Source organism: Chiloscyllium plagiosum, chromosome 12 (genome assembly GCF_004010195.1).
Source record: "Chiloscyllium plagiosum isolate BGI_BamShark_2017 chromosome 12, ASM401019v2, whole genome shotgun sequence".
Classification (NCBI taxonomy): domain Eukaryota; kingdom Metazoa; phylum Chordata; class Chondrichthyes; order Orectolobiformes; family Hemiscylliidae; genus Chiloscyllium; species Chiloscyllium plagiosum.
In genome coordinates, this window is record NC_057721.1 from 1,499,314 (window position 1) to 1,515,996 (window position 16,683).

The 16,683-nt window shown below is 41.5% G+C and overlaps 1 long non-coding RNA gene across 1 annotated transcript; it reads right to left on the bottom strand.

Moving 5' to 3' along the window:
• Nucleotides 1-9,052: 9,052 nt before the first annotated feature.
• Nucleotides 9,053-16,643, bottom strand: LOC122554885. Its single transcript, XR_006313109.1, has 3 exons — nucleotides 16,024-16,643; nucleotides 13,868-15,033; nucleotides 9,053-9,857 (listed from the first exon to the last, which is right to left on the bottom strand). It is a non-coding gene; the product is annotated as an uncharacterized LOC122554885 (long non-coding RNA).
• Between the last annotated feature and the right edge of the window lie 40 nt (nucleotides 16,644-16,683).

Here is a 16,683-nt window from a genome sequence, read left to right on the forward strand (position 1 = left end):
GAGCGACGCTCCTTCATCAGGTGGTTGTGGAGGACACAATTGTAAGACACAGAATTTATAGCAAAAGTTTACAGTGTGATGTAACTGAAATTATATATTGAAAAAAACCTTGATGGTTTGTTAAGTCTCTCATCTGTTAGAATGACCATGATAGTTTCACACCTTTCATGTGTAAGTCACAAAAGTCACATTCTCAGGTTAACTGTAACATCATAAGATGTTGACGGTGTTAGCCCTCTGTGTTCCCTATCTGTGCCATAATGTTTAGACTGATTCTAATCTAAAAAAATAGTTAACAGGGTCTTACATGGATTCATGCAGTTTTTGAGCAAAGTACAATGTAACTCTGCAAGTACAAGTTCACCCCACAAACGTATATGTCTGTGTGTGAGAGTGTAAAGGGGTCTAAGTCTGTGAGAGGGTAAATAGCTGATCAAAGACAGGACCGATAAATATACCTAAATAAAGGAAACCGCCCTGTGACCACTTAAAAGGAAATCGAGAATCGCCCTCGATGTCAGGGGTATTTTTCAGAGAACCCCATAAGCATGGCCTCCGATTTTGGAAAATTGATCTTGTAGCGCAAAAAAGGTTCCAAACGAATTAATGCATTGTATCAAATGATATACCGAAACTGCTGGGTTTGACAGAAAGATAAGGACATCATCTACATAGAATATAATCTTGTGATTTTAATCCCACTTCTAGGGCAGGTATGTTGGTGTCCCTATGAATGGCCTCTGCCAGCGGCTCAATCGCCGATGTAAAAAGCAATGGCAAGAGGGGACAGTCTTGACTGCCCCTGCGGATACTAAAATTACTGACTTTTCTTAGTTCTCTCTTTAGGTCTTGTCTAGCTAGCTTGTAACTCTCAAGCACCCTGAGCCTTCATGTCTCATCCTAACATAAGCCTTCTTCTTCCCCTTGACAAGAGATTCAACTTCTTTAGTAAACCACTGCTACCTTACTCTACCACTTACCCCCTGTCTGACAGGTACATACTTATCAAGGATACGCAGTAGCTGTTCCTTGAATAAGCTCCACATTTCAATTGTGCACATCCCCTGCAGGTTACTTCACATCCTATGCATCCTAAATCTTGCCTAATCGCATCGTAATTGCCTTTCCCCCAGCTATAACCCTTGCCCAGTGATTATATTCCTATCCCTTTCCATCGCTAAAGTAAACATAACCAAATTGTGGTCACTATCACCAAAGTGCTCACCGACCTCCAAATCTAACACCTGGCCAGGTTCATTACCCTGTACCAAATCCAATGTGGCCTCACCCCTTGTTCGCCTGTCTACATAGTGTCAGGAAACCCTCCTGCACACATCTAAGGTACTTGAACTAGAGTATTTCTAGTCAATACTTGAAAAGTTAAAGATCGCCATAACAACTACCCATGACTCTTGCTCCTATCCAGAATCATCTTTGCTATCCTTTCCTCTACATCTCTGGAACTATTCGGAGACCTATAGAAAACTCCCAATAGGGTGACCTATCCTTTCCTATTTCTAACCTCAGCCCATACTACTTCAGTTGACGAGTCCTCAAATGTCCTTTCTTCCACCGTAATACTATCCTTGACTAAGAATGCCACACCTCCCCCTCTTTTACCATCTTCTCTGCTCTTACTGAAACATCTAAATCCCAGAACCTGCAACAACCATGAAGATAGTTTCTCTTCACATCGCCTTTCAATTCCTTTCATCATGGGGCCCCGCGACAAATGGTTGCCGGTCAAGAACTGAAAAGGGTGGCTTAATTTTCAAATGTCAATCCATGCTCTGTTAGAATAAACCTATCTTTGTGAAGCGATGAGTGTTGACTAGAACATCAGAGTAAACCACTTCTGCTGTTGTTCAAAATAAGGGTATTACCAATGGGTAAATGGTGCTTAGATAGCTCAGCCGTTAGGGAACCAGAGATCCTGAGCTGAAATATCGCCATTCATAAGAAACAGTAAAACCTGCAGACGACACATACTGGTCTGACGTGTCCACTTCTAAATGGAACTCCAATATAACTGACATGTTCATTTCCAAGCATGTTATTTTACTGGTATTTCCTTCCAGAGATATTGAAATTGGATAAATCTGCTAAGTTGACTCCCGGCAGCTGAATATATTTGTGTAAAATTTGCAGTAAATCAAAACCTCAAATGGTTTATCAATCTTTCTCACAAGGAAACCTGTCAGCATGACCTGGTCTGAACCACACACAATTTCAGTCTCAAATCGCAAGGTCAACTTGAAAGGGGGTCTCCTTAAGTTGCTGAGGAAGCCACCCAGATGCAGAGCAAACTGCTACAAATCATAATAATAGGCATCATTACAGTGACAGCATAATGACAGTCTAGTTAATTGCAATGGTCATATCACTGAACTAGGAATCCAGATTAATGCTCTGGGGACGAGAGTTCAAATTCTAACAGGAAATCTGAATTCAATTAATAAATCTAGAGTTGAAATCTACTGTCAGTAATGGTGACCATGACAACTCAGCCAGGCACTCGAATCAAGGGGCAATCAGAGATGGCCATTAAATATTAGCCTTGCAAGTCTTGCCCACATGACAGAATAAAGCATGGAGGAGAGACAAAGCCAAGATGTCATTCTCAGGACAGCAATGGATGGATAATTAACTGCAGCCTTGCCCACATTCCAGGGACAAAGTCAATTGCTGAATACAATATTTAATCAATTTAATCTTGTGGATGGGCTGAATATTTAAGTTCTTAAGCATACAGGAGACAAGTTTAAGTTCCAAATACATCAGCCAGGCAGCTAGCACTAACTCAGGGGAGGGAAGGGATCATCGAGGTAGTGGATTGGTGGGAAGTTGGAGAGCAGTGATGACACAAACTGTATCAAATGGACAGAATGCCATTACTGAGTGAATAGATCTGAAGTATTTGCTCTATGGCACATGCGGGAACTACACAAAAGTTAATTGTCATCTCTCAGCCATGAACTTGATCAGATTGGTTGGAAGTTTACAAAAATCTCCTGAAGTGAACCCTTCTCCTCTATCCTCCCATGACAAACTGACAGGAATCTTCACATCATCCTTGATAATTGATAAATATAAAGTACTCAACGCCAATTACAAACAGTGTCAATTTATTGGCCTTTTTCTTTACATAAAAGATGAGTACGTAATAACAACTATTTCAAAAGCTTCAAAAATAGATTTTTCTAAAACAAAACTTGTTGACTTAAGTGATGCCAGAAGCATTTGTGAGATGTTCAGCAGGCTGACGGGATACAAGAATCTGCTCACCAATTCTGAGCTTGATCATTATTTACAGATTCTGTTAGTGCACATCTCGATCAGCGCCAGGAAACATTAACAGTATTTTACAGAAAAAAAGTAATGACCAAGCAATGCAGAGAGTTTCCAACCCTAGGACTTCGGGTTGACTGGATGAATCCATTTCTTTTTTTCAGCTTAGTCAGTTTGTGTACAGATAGTTTGCATAGTAAACTGACTAATCCCACATTTCCATTTTGACACAGCTCAAAAGTGTACAATGTAAATTTTGTAGGATACATTTACAGAGAAAACCTGCTCACCCTGATCATAGTGGACAAGGGAATCGAAGCTGTTCATTAATATCCCTGGAGACAGCGTAGTCATGATATTGATCCCACTGCAGTAAAATGGACAAATTGGGAACGCTGTACTTCAGACTATGAGAAAGTAAGTATAATGTAAATGTTTTCTTGCAGAAAAGGGAAAACGTCCGTGGAAACAGATTTTCAGCATAAACATAATTAAGAATAAAGCCTCTTCACTGTGTACTTTCTGGAAATTTTCCCCTCATTTACCTGCAGAAAATAAGCTCATGTGGTAAGCAAGCCTGAAATGTAACTGCTTGCTGCACGTCAGAGATTCATCCTCAAACAGGGCGATTTCCCCAGTGACAGTCCTCTCACGTATAAAACAACAGTATGGAGTTGTATCTCCACTAGCTTCGCTGGGGAAAGAGAGAATTGTTTAAAATGCTTAGACTCCTGCAGGTAATCCTTTGACACATGGTTGTGAGCTGTAGCACCAGCAGTGCCTCTAAGCAATTCAAAATTCAGTTGAAGGCCTTCCAAAAAAAATAATAATTTTACTTAAAAAGCAAAGCCCCAGATTGTACCTTGCTTAACTCTCTTTGCAGACATTTCTAGCTGCTCAGATGCTTAAAGGAACATGCTATGCTGCAGTAACATAAAATGTGTTGGAGTACATAATGTTGGGTGATATTATTTTGACAAAAGTGATAAAAGACTTTAGTTTTCACCCCCACTAAAGCAAAATATAAAATAAATCACTAGCCACGTTTTCATAATGATAACACCCATGTATTGCTGTGTCAGAAATCAATTTTTGAGGCTGTTCAATTTTCCCCTTGTTTCTCAACAAAATCAAATAATTAATTTGACCTTAGACTTGACACCACACACAAAGGCCATGAATAAACGACTCCATATTTCTGATAACACTCAACGCTTACTATAATGTCCCTCAAGAAAGCACAGCAAATGTGAGTCTACCCAACAGGATCCTTCATACTGTTGAATAAGTATCAGTTAGCAAGGCAATGAGACCAAGAGGAAATGTCCATATTTCTTGCTAAAAAACTTTCCGAAGTTAGAACGACTCAGGATTCAGAATGTGCAAAACTATTCCAAATACAACTACGAACAGAACATATGTTAATCAGTCAGCTTCATATTTTAAGCTGATTCTTTTCCTGACTTCAAAAAGAACTGCTGCATTTCACATGCTTTCAGTCCAAGCGCCAGGTTGGAATGATTACTGCCAGCAGGTTGTAACATTATATTTATCACCCACTATCTATCTAACCATCCAAATCTCACTCCATCAGGCACAACTGTCTGTCTAACCACTTACCCAACTAATTATGAATCCATTGACCATCGATTGTTTATCCATCCATTTATGCAATTATCTGTATTGACATTCATCCACCAGTTTTCCATCTATTGTCTATCAATCTTCCAATGTATTTGTAAATCTATCTGTCCTTCATTGCTTCTGACTCTTTATCTGTACAATCACCCGCTGATATATCTGTCTGTGCACCATCCATTGGACAATTAGCCATCTATCTGTCTATTTCATCAAACTATCCATTCAGTTTTTCCATCTATTCATCACTTACCTATCCATTCTCCATCTCTCACCTAACTATATCTTCACCCAGCTATCTGTCCCTTCATCAATTATCTTTACCTCCAACATCTATTTGTCTATTCACCATCTATTGTTCTGTTCATCGTCTATCTGTCCCTTCATCGCCTGTCGATCCCTTCACTACCAATCTATCCATCTAATCAGCCACCATGTGCTTATCCATCATTCTATCTCATTGTAATACCCATTCACAATGGATTTTGCACCCATCATTTTTCTACTCATGAAGCCACCTATCCATTTTTCTAAGCACACACCCATAAATCTTCCCACAAAGCCATCCACACACTGCGTAGTTGTCTAACCACCCACTCAACCAACCAAGTACCAGCAACCATCCATCTACTCATCCAACATATATCTTCCATTTGCTATTGCTCCATCATTATACTTCCCTCCATGTCTCCAACAAACCAAATGTCCTTCTATCCACTTGTCTCCATTTCCGTTTGTCTTTCCATCCATCCATCCATCCGTCCATCCATCCATCCTTCCTTCCAGACAAAATCTATTGTAATCCCATGTATCAAATTATCTGCACATCTGCTCACACATCCTTCCAACTATCTATCCATTCATTCCAACTACCTGTCCATCATTTTCCCATCTATCTGTATATTCATTCACACCTATCTTCCCATAAATTCTGTCTGTCTGTTCACCCATGTCTATGTAAAGAACAAGACTGACAACTGACATGTTTCTGGCTATAACATGAGAAAGGACAGGGGAATGGAGAGCAGTGGGTAATTGCTTTACAAATGAGAGGTGATGTACAACGAAGAACAAGGTATAACTAACAGACGATTAAAAAAAACAATCCATTTGGATTAAAATGAATACAAATGTGCGGTCAGACACACTAAGAAGCCCACTATACACCACCTAACACCAGAGTAAATGTTCAAGAAGAAATATACATGCAAACACGTGGAATGACTGAAAAGAGCTGAGAATAATAATCATGGATGATTTTAACTAGCTTCAAATCAAAAACTGGGAACAGGTAACAAAAGAGGGACAGGGATAGTTATTACAGTGTGTACAGGACTCCTTTCTTACTCTGCTTCTGGAAGTCCCAAAAAGAGAGTGAATATTGCTGGATGCAATAGCAGGAAATTAATTACAACAGATTAGAGAAGAAAGTTAAAGCAATAGTAGAGGGTTTGAGATAATTATTGTGAAGGAAAAGAGCAAAGAAATAGATTGGAGCAAAACTGATTTTGAAGGGATAACGATGGAAGAGGAAAAGATAAACGGAAAATATTTACTAACAAAGGAAGAAATGGATGCCAATGGGAACAATACTGTAGGAAACATGCCACAGAAACAAGGTCAAGTTTGAAACAATTATGAAATAAGAATAATAATAAAATATCATAATATTAAAATATATTGACAGCAAAGATAAGGAAGAGAAAAGGAACAAAACGGTTAGCAGAAAAATTAAATAAAAAATTCAGAAGAATAGAAGAATCACAAAATTAAGAAGAAAAAGTGAAGCATTCGACAGACACACAAATGAAAGAAAGATCAGGATATCAGGGTGAAGACAATAAGGGATACATACAATAAACTCACAGGTTCTGATTGTGAACCAATATCATATTGCAGTTGCACAGGAAGCTGGTGAGGCCACTTTTGGTGTACTGTATACAGTTCTGGTCACCCTGCTATAGGAAGGATATTATTAAATTGGAGAGGGTTCAGAAAAGATTTGTTAGAGATGTTGTCAAAAGTGGAGGGTTTGAGGTATAAGGGGAAGCTGGATAGGCTGGAACTTTTTTTCACTGGAGCATAGGGGGTTAAGGAGTGACCTTATAGGGGTTTACAAAATCATGAGAGGTACAGATAAGAAGAATGGCAGATATCTTTTCCCTCGGGTGGGGCATTTCAAGACCAGGGGGCATATTTTTAAGGTAAGAGGAGAAAGATCTAAAAAACGACCTGAGGGCCAACTTTTTCATACAGAAGGTGGTGAGTGTATGGAACAAGCTGCCAGAGCAAATGGTAGATGCAGGTACAGTTACAATATTTAAAAGTTTGGACAGGTACATGAATTGGAAAAGTTTAGAGGGATATTGGCCAAACACAGGCAAGTGAGATTAGTTTTAGTTTGGGAAACCTGGTCAGCAAGGACCGAAGGGTCTGTTTCTGTGCTTTACGATTCGAGAAAACAGAAGTATTAAACAGTAACCCTATAGTTACTAGGGAGACCAACTTGGCAGACATGGAATAAGAAGGGGAGATTAATAAAATGGAAAAAAAACTCTTAAGATGGAAAGACGCAGAGGTCATTGATACATGAGGAAAATTTAGAAAAAGCATAAAAACTCCTGCTCTGAATTGTGTCTCTGTACATATTAAAACAAAATGAAGGAAAGGATAGCAGAGACACTATTCTCTCAGTCTCCCTTCAGTCCAATGCACTAAGAGGGTACTCATGACCATGGTCCTCTGTGTGCGATCCATAGTTATTTGGGCAAAACGTCCAGTGGTTTTGTCATTGCCTCCTCCATTATGACTGATCAGGAAAGAATTTATTCATTGATAATTAACTAAGCTCTAACCGAACCTTCCAGGGCTCTTAAGTCCGAGAAAGACTTGAACTCAAAGCTTCCAGCCCAGGAGTAGGGATGCTATCCCCCCGTGCCACCAGACCTCCTTTTTCAAGAGCACTACTAAATGTACCTAAAAACTAATTACAAAGGAATATTAACAAAGTGGGCAGCCAATACAATTTAAAAAGGTAGACGGAATAAGTCAGTGAATGTGAGCATTGCTAGCTAGGCCAACATTTATTGACCACCTCTAAACTACTCTGGAGAAAAATTACTCTGGTAGTAAGCTGCTTCTTGAACTACTGCAGTCCTTGGCATGTAGGGACAGCCAGAATGGCTGTTAGGGAGTTCCTGGATTTTGATTCAGCAACACATAAGGAATGTTGCTAAACTTCCAAATCAGGATGGTGACTGGCTTGGAGGGAAACTCGCAAGTGCTGCTGTTCCTATGTATCTGCTACCTTGTCCTTCTATATGGTAGTTATCATTAGCTGAGAAGGTGTTGCCCGGAGAAGGTTGGTGAGTTGCTGCAGTGCATTTTGTAGATGGTATACACTATCGCTACAGAGCATCGGTGAATCATAGAATCCCCACAGTGTGCAAACAGGCCCTTCAGCCCAACAGATCCACACCAATCCTCCGAACAGTCACCCACCCAGATCCAATCCCCTACATTTACCCCTGACTAATGCACCCACCCTACACATCCATGGGCACTATGGGCAATTTAGCATGGCCAATTCACCTAACTTGCACATCTTTGGACTGTGGGAGGAAGTTGGAGTACCTGGAGGAAACCCATGCAGACACAGGGAGAATGTGCGATCTCCACACGGACAGTTGCCCAAGATAGAATTGAACCTGAGCCCCGGCGCTGTGAGGCAGCAGTGCTAACCACTGAGCCACCGTGCCACCCCGGTGGTGGATGGAGTGAACGTTGAAGGTCGGGTTGGGTGCTACTTTGTCCTGGTTGGTGTTAACTTTCTTGAGTGTTGCTGCAGCTGCACTCACCCAGACAAGTGAGGGGTATTCCATCATACTCCTGACTTGTGACTTGTAGATAGTGGACAGGCTTTGGGGAATCAGGAGGTGAGTTACTCGCCACAGTATTCCTAGCCTCTGACTTGATCTTGTTGCTACTGTGTTTATATAGCTCAAACATAGTGAATGCTGGAGAAACTCAGAAGGTCCTGCAGCTACTATGGAGATAGAAACAAAATTAACATTTTGAATTTGGTATGACTCTTCTTCAGATGCTTCCTCTCCACAGGTGTTGCCAAACTTGCTGTGTTTCTCCAGCATTAATTGTGTTTATTTCTGATTTTCAGCATTGGCAATATTTTGCTTTTATTCCAGTTTTTATAAAGCTAGTTCAGATTCTGGCCAATGGTAACCCACTAGGATGCTGATGGGAGGGGTAGAATTCAGCTACAGACTAATTATCTTGATGCCTTTGATAACAGTAACAGAAAGAATAGGTGAGGATGATGCAGTAGATGTAATATATTCAGATTTCCAAACAGTCTTTGATGGCATTCCACGTCATTCCTGGCACAAGTACAGTCAGGGAACAGACAGCCACCCGGATTAGCAAAACGTGGAAGTTGCCAGGACTATATAGTTATTTTGGGAATGTTGCCAAAATAATGCAATCATTGGCAAAAATGTGCTATCTCCTTAAAAAGAAATTAGATTTCATCACTGAAGGAGAAATGGTCTCATCAAAAGCTGTTCACTTGCAGCATTTCCTTATCTTCTAACAGGCTGCATTGGTCACTGTGAAGCCTTTACAGTTTAACACGGTAATGAAATCAAATTCTCATAAAATCAAAAGACAATTGTGGAACATCTTTGTACTTTTACAAAAAGCATTAAGGGTCCTCATATCAACTCTCATTTTCTGCATAAATATACGAACAAGCAGGAAGCAAATCTAATAAATTACCCAGTGTTTACTACATGCAACTTGAAGTAGCTGCTGTTGGACAGCCTACCCTGTAGTACTGACTCAAGTTTACAAACAGTCATTTTCAGTAGTGTTTCGTGCCTTCGTTGTGTTCATGGGATAGCAGCTGCATCATCTGCCTAAGAAAGAAAAAAGAACTTTAAGGCAGTGTCAAAGTGTTTCAAAGCCAGTTAAGTACTTTAATGAGGTGCAATCCCTGTTGCTACATTAGTAAAGGCAGTCAATCTATGAAAGACAAATAAGACAAATCTCCAGAGAATCTGTCTGGGTTAAGAAACAAATAACTTCCAGGAGATAATAAGAGAATACTCCTGCTGTTCTTGGAGTATCATGAGATCTTCTATATCCACCTGAGAAGGGCCTTTGTTTAACACTTCCTCTGAAAGATGGCACCCCTGACAGTGCAACACTTGTACTGCAGTGTCAGCCTCGATTATGTGGTCAAGACCCTGGAGAGGCGGTCAACTGGGTTCATGCCAAAGTTAGTACAAGCCTGTCATGGCATAGAAAAGCTTTTCTCGGTCACTTGCTTTGTATGGGCGAGAACTCTCTTGGCCCCCAGCAATTCCGTTGTACAGAGTGGCCCAGGAACAGCTGAAAGAAATAACCATGAGGTTACAGTGCATCAGAAGTACAGGAATTTTTGACAATCCCTCAGGAATCCCAAATTTTTTCCTAAGCTGCAGAAATATTTTCCATTAGATTCAGAGAAACTAATTAATATTTTGTCACAAACCTTATAAAATTGCTGGATTTGTACTATTAAAATGTATTAATTTTAATCCTAATTATTTAGGGGTAGCAATTCATTTCGTAAGGACCCTGGATGACAAAATTTGTAGTCCTGACATGCCATTCAAAATTAAAAGTACACTGTAGATTTTAAAATATTCTTAAATATACATTTAAAAATTGCTTTTTCCTTTTTCTCAGAATTTTTTTCTGAATTGCCCATTTCAATCTTGCTTTCCAACCATTTCTCTCTCTGTGTCCATTTGATGCCAATTTCACCTGTTTTATCTCAATGTTTTTCATTTGACCTTCATGCATAAGGAGATAAACCATTGGGACTGACATTCACAGACATTCCAGGTTAATGATTATCCTCACTCAGCCATTATCAAAACCTAGAAACTTGCAATGCAAAGTATGGTCTGAAGGATGAAGTCTAAAATCTAATTCTTAGCATCCAACTCCAGCAATTTCTGGACCAGAATATTATCTACTTAAACCTTGATCCAATTGCTTTCTGTCAGCCACAGGCTTTCCACGGTTGGTAATTAATGCAGCTTTAACTACTTCCCTTGAAATTATATTACACATCCTTGAGAAAAATAAATCCAATTGGGAGCAAAGCCCTTGTTCACAGTTAAAGTGCGTAGCTGGATCTTTGTATCTGGTGTAAAACCATTTTAATTAGCTCTGTTTTATGCATCAGGTAATTTTTATATATACAGTGTCATTTCAACCTTTCTTGTGATTTGATGTTCTAATGTCAATCTATCGTCCGAAAAACTCCAGAATCCAGGAATAACCTTCCAAGCTTTCTCGACTGGAGAGGTTACAGCAGATTCAAATGATTGCTCACTGAACTGATTTGTAAAGCTTCCCGCTCTTAAAGACGGATTCTCTAATTAAGCTGTCATAGGGGAAGGTGGTGTTGTGGATGTTCATGGCTAAACACAGATCCGTTTAACTTTGGGAACTGGACATTGTTAGACATGCAGGGGTCCCTCTGTCTATCACTCCTCTCCAACACAACTGGAAAGGGTAGTGGAAGCAGATTCAATATTAACCTTCAAAAGACGACTTGAAGGCACAACATTTGTATATTTCAGGGCAGCGCAGAGGCTCAGTGGTTAGCACTGCTGCCTCATAGCACCAGAGACTCATGTTCAATTCCACCCTCGGGTGATTGTCTGTGTGGAGTTTGCACATTCTCCCTGAGTCTGCGTGGGTTTCCCTGGGTCCTCTGATTTCCTCCCACAGTCCAAAGAGTGGAGGTTAGGTGGATTGGCAGTGTTAAATTGTCCAAGGTTGTGCAGGCTAGGTGGATTAACCATGGGAAAAGGAGGGATGGGGGAACGTGGTTGGGATGCTGTTTGGAGGGTCAGTGTGAAATTGATGGACCAAATGGCCTTCTTCCATACTGTACGAATTCAATGATTCAATAAAGGAAAAGATCAGTGGATGGGTCACTGATGGGATAGTCTTTTCAAAGGAACAACATAGGTATGAGAATCCAATACTCCTCGATTCTATAATTGGGCAATCAGCTCTTTAATATCACCAACTTTTTCTGTGCTCCTATGCCTCCCCATGCTGCTGGAAGATGTTTACATCCCCAAGCAAGTTCTACGTACAGAGGTAGCCTGTCGAAAGACCCGCACTCCAAACTCAGATTCATGGATGCTGTCAGACATGAAATCCCTCAAAATCAATCACAAGTCCAGAACTAGAGGTTTAGGGTGAGAGGGGAAAGATATAAAAGAGACCTAAGGGTCAACTTTTTCACATAGAGGGTAGTGCGGGTATGGAATGAGCTGCCAGAGTGTTGGAGGCTGGTACAATTGCAACATTTAAGAGGCATTTGGATGGGTATATGAATAGGAAGGGTTTGAAGTGATATGGGCGAGGTGCTGGCAGGTGGGACTAGATAAGGTTGGGATATCTGGTCGGCATGGACAGGTTGGACCGAAGGGTCTGTTTCCATGCTGTATATCTCTATGACTCTAAGTGGGAAACACGAGCTAATAATCAATGCCAATGGAGCTGTGGGCAGGAAATGGGCACTGTGACAACAAATGGTTTCAGAAACCTGCTCTGCAGGCAAGTCATCAGTGGAGATCACCGTGCATAACAGGCAAGGGATAACTTCACATGTGGCACTTGTGACAGACCTTGCTGTCAACCAACGTATTCATCCACCAGAAGGCATGGATTGGTTGGACCGAAGGACCTGTTTTGGCGCTGTATGTATGAGTCACCTCACCATAGCTCTGAGGCTGCATTCCCGTCATATCCCACAGATGGAAAGATGTGAATCAGTCACTCCAACAGAAATTATTATGTGGAAGTTGAGCTGTCACTCCACCTCAGTTAGATTTCTGTCACTAATATTCTTGAATGCAAGATGTCCAGGAGAGAAAATGGGGGAGTGATGGCATCGATTATTGACAGCAGCACAGTGCTAGAGAGAAAGGATGTTCCAGATGGGTCAAGAATAGAATTGAATTGAATTAAGGCAAAAAAAACGTACAATTTTCAGTGTAGTCGAGAGGCCATAACTAGTGAGAAAAATGTGATGTAAGGGAACAAATTTGCAAGGACATTACAGAGAGTTGCGAATATTACAAGAGTAGTGAGCACAGAGATCTTTAATTATCCAAATAGATGCTGGGATAGTAATGTTATGGCCTCAGTACCCCAGGTGGCTCCAAATAGGTCAAACAAACTCTGAAGGGGGTTCCCCAGGGCTGACATGTAGAGAAGGTAGTTTGATTTATGGGGCAGTCCAGAAATACAGGCCACAAAATAAAAGAGAGTCACAAATAAATCCACAAGATGATTCTTTACTCAGAGATTGGTGAGAATGAAGAACTCGCTCCCACAGTGAGTGGTTGTGGTGAACTGAGGAAGTTGGATGTGCGTGCATGTGGGAGAAAGGAATAGATGGGTTTGTTGATAATGTGGGATGAAGGTAAGCTGGGAGGAGGTTCATGTGGATCGTGGACTCCAAAGTAGACCTGTTGCTTCTCTCTCTCTGTGCCTCCAGGAGGTATCGAGTTTACTCCCCACTGACATTTTGTCTCCCTTTCTCCTTGGTATTCCTGACCAATACATTTCGGACTAGCGAAGTTACAGAGTAGATACATTTGTGTGATTTTTAAAGTCCAGATTACATCTAAATCTTGAAAAGTGTGATTCACCCTGACGGAATTACCTTGATTTCCATTCAAGAAGGAATGAGATAGGATATAAAATTGTAAATCATTCAAACGAGTCACATTTTTGAATGGACTTAAGGGTATTTGTAGATGCCACCAATGTGGTCACATCTTCAGAAGCATAGTTACATGTTTATATACTTACTATAGGAACAATAGTTGTGTGAAGGAACTGGACTTACCTTTTTACATGGACAGTTCTTGGAGATACAAAAGTCACCCTGTACATTCCAAGCAGCATTGTGAAGTACATCATTCACGTTTACTCTTTAGTAAAAATATTCAGCAGGTTGCTAAGGAGGCCAGTGTGTAACATTGATCAGTAATCACCAGCTGTGCTTTGTTCATGATTGGTGCCAAATACAATTTGCATTGACCCATGAGAGGATTCCTTGCCAATGAAATGTCAGCTCAACTAAAAAGAGAAGTATCGGCATGAGGCCTGTGCAAATCTAGACTGAATACTGTCTCGGTATTTCTCCTCAATCTGTTTACCGTCTCAAATCCAGGACAGACATTCCTTGCTCCTTGAGGTGTGCTTGCAGCGATGAGCAGGAGAATGAGGTAAGATACATTTAGCGAACAATCGAATTTGCTTGAGAATAGGTTGGAAGTTAAAGTGCCTGCCTCCTTGAAGTGACATCACGTAAGGGGGAAATCACCTTGCACACTGTTGGTAAATTATCAGACAAGGGCTCTCTCCAATCGCTCTTCTAGGAGCCCTGAGGGCCTACAGCAAAACGGCAAAGTGTCCCATTCATTTTATGGTCCATCCAGTCTCTGCCAGCTGAAGAGAGGAACCTGAGCCAGGTTTCAGGTCTGACCATAGCCTGACACTAGATTACTGGGCAGTTCAGACCAAACGTGGGGAGAAGAGGGCGAGGGAGGACTGGGCAGGGTGTTCTTCAATAAAAGACCCATTGTCGAGCCTTGTATTAGCCCCTGTTTTGCTTTTTTTTTTGAATGGGCATTCATACTTTACCTTAAAATTGAACAGGGTAAATAATTAGCAGTAAGGGCAGGAGGACACAGGTTTAAGACAATGGGTACACAAAACAGAAAGGGAGTGGAAGAAAAATTGTTTAACTCAGCAAGTTACAGTGATGAGGAAAGCACTGCCTTGAAAGGTAGTGGAAGCAGGTTTAACAACAAAGAGGAGTTGGAAAAAGGTTTGAACAGTAACCATTTGAAGGGACTTTAGGAAAAGGCCAGGGAAGTGGGATTAATTAGATAGCTCTTTCAAAGAGCTGGCATAGTCATGACAGGCCAAGTGGACACCTTTCATTCTGAATCATTCAATAATCCAATGATCTTCCTGTGCAAGGTTCAAATTGATATTTAATTTTACCTGTAAGACAAAAAGTAGAGATAGTTCATAATTCAGTTTTTTTTTCTTGCTTCTGTCAACCTGCGATTGTTGCCATTGGGGCTGAAGTTTCCAAGACTAATCTTAAAATACATCTTCTCAGGTGAAAAGCCCCTGTGACCCAAATGGTTCTTCGGGCAGAGCCTTACCGAGGGAGCTGGCAGTCTGCAAAACACTTTTAATCTCAGGTAAAGAATTGCCCTGATAAATGGGGTGGCATGGTGGCTCAGTGGTGAGCACTGCTGCCTCACAGCACCCGGGACCTGGGTTCAATTCCAGCCTCAGGCGACCGTCTGCATGGAGTTTGCATATCGTCCCCGTGTCTGTGTGGGTTTCCTCCCACGTTCCAAAAGAGCCATAGGGAGAGGCTGAACAGGCTGTGGCTGTTTTCCCTGGAGCGTCAGAGGCTGAGGGGTGACTTTATAGAGGTTTACAAAATTATGAGGGAGGGTTTGGAGGGATATGGGCCGGGTGCTGGCAGGTGGGACTAGATTGGGTTGGGATATCTAGTCGACATGGACGGGTTGGATTGAAGGGTCAGTTTCCATGCTGTACATCTCTATGACTCCATGAGCATGACAGGTGAATTGGCCATGCTAAATTGCCCATTGTGTTAGGTGCCCATTGTGTCAGGGGGAAATGGGTCTGGGTGGCTTACTCTTTGGAGGGTCAGTGTGGACTTGTTGGGCTGAAGGGCCTGTTTCCACACTGGAGGGAATCTGATCTAACCAGGTTAGCAGATAGTCTCAGATAAGAGCAGGAGGAGGTGATAGCCTAGTGGTATTAATCCAGAGACCCAGAGAATGTTCTGGGACCTGTCTTCAAATTCTGCCATGGCGGACAGCGGAATTCATTTTTTAAAAAAAAAATCCCACTACTTTGGGAAATACCCCGGGAGACTTCACAAAACCTATTGAGATTTTTCCCTTCAACTAGCGCTTCCCAAGTGGAAAAATATTGAAACTTGCCTACCCAGAGAATTCTGATGACGCAGGTAACACCTAGTTTATCAGGACCAACACCGCCTTTAGACCATCCAGCTCTTGTATGGAAATCCCAGTTCAGCAGAGTGTAAATGGGCAGATGAATTATTCGAATGCATGCAGCTCCCTTGGTCCGTCTCCACAGTGTCCTCAAATGCTGAGCAGCGCACTCTTGTTATAGCCTCAGTACCCCGGGTGGCTCCAAATAGGCTGAGCAAACTCTGAAGGGGGTTCCCCAGGGTTGACATGTAGAGAAGATATTTCGATTTGTGGGGAAGTCCAGAAATACCAGCCATAAAATGTAAGGGAGTCACGATTAAATCCAAGAGGTGATTCTTTACTCAGAGAGTGGTGAGAATGAAGAACTCGCTCCCACGGTGAGTGGTTGTGGTGAACTGAGGAAGTTGGATGTGTGTGCATGTGGGAGAAAGGAATTGATGGATTTGTTGATAAAGGTGAGATGAAGGTAAAGTGGGAGGAGGTCCATGTGGATCATGGACCCCAAAATAGACCTGCTGCCCCTCTCTCTGTGCCTCCAGGAGGTATCAAGTTTACTTCCCATAACACCTTTTCTCCTTGCGTATCTGCCACATCTCCCCCCACCCCTCCCCCAACCCCATCCATGAAGCTGTATTTCATTAGCCCATTT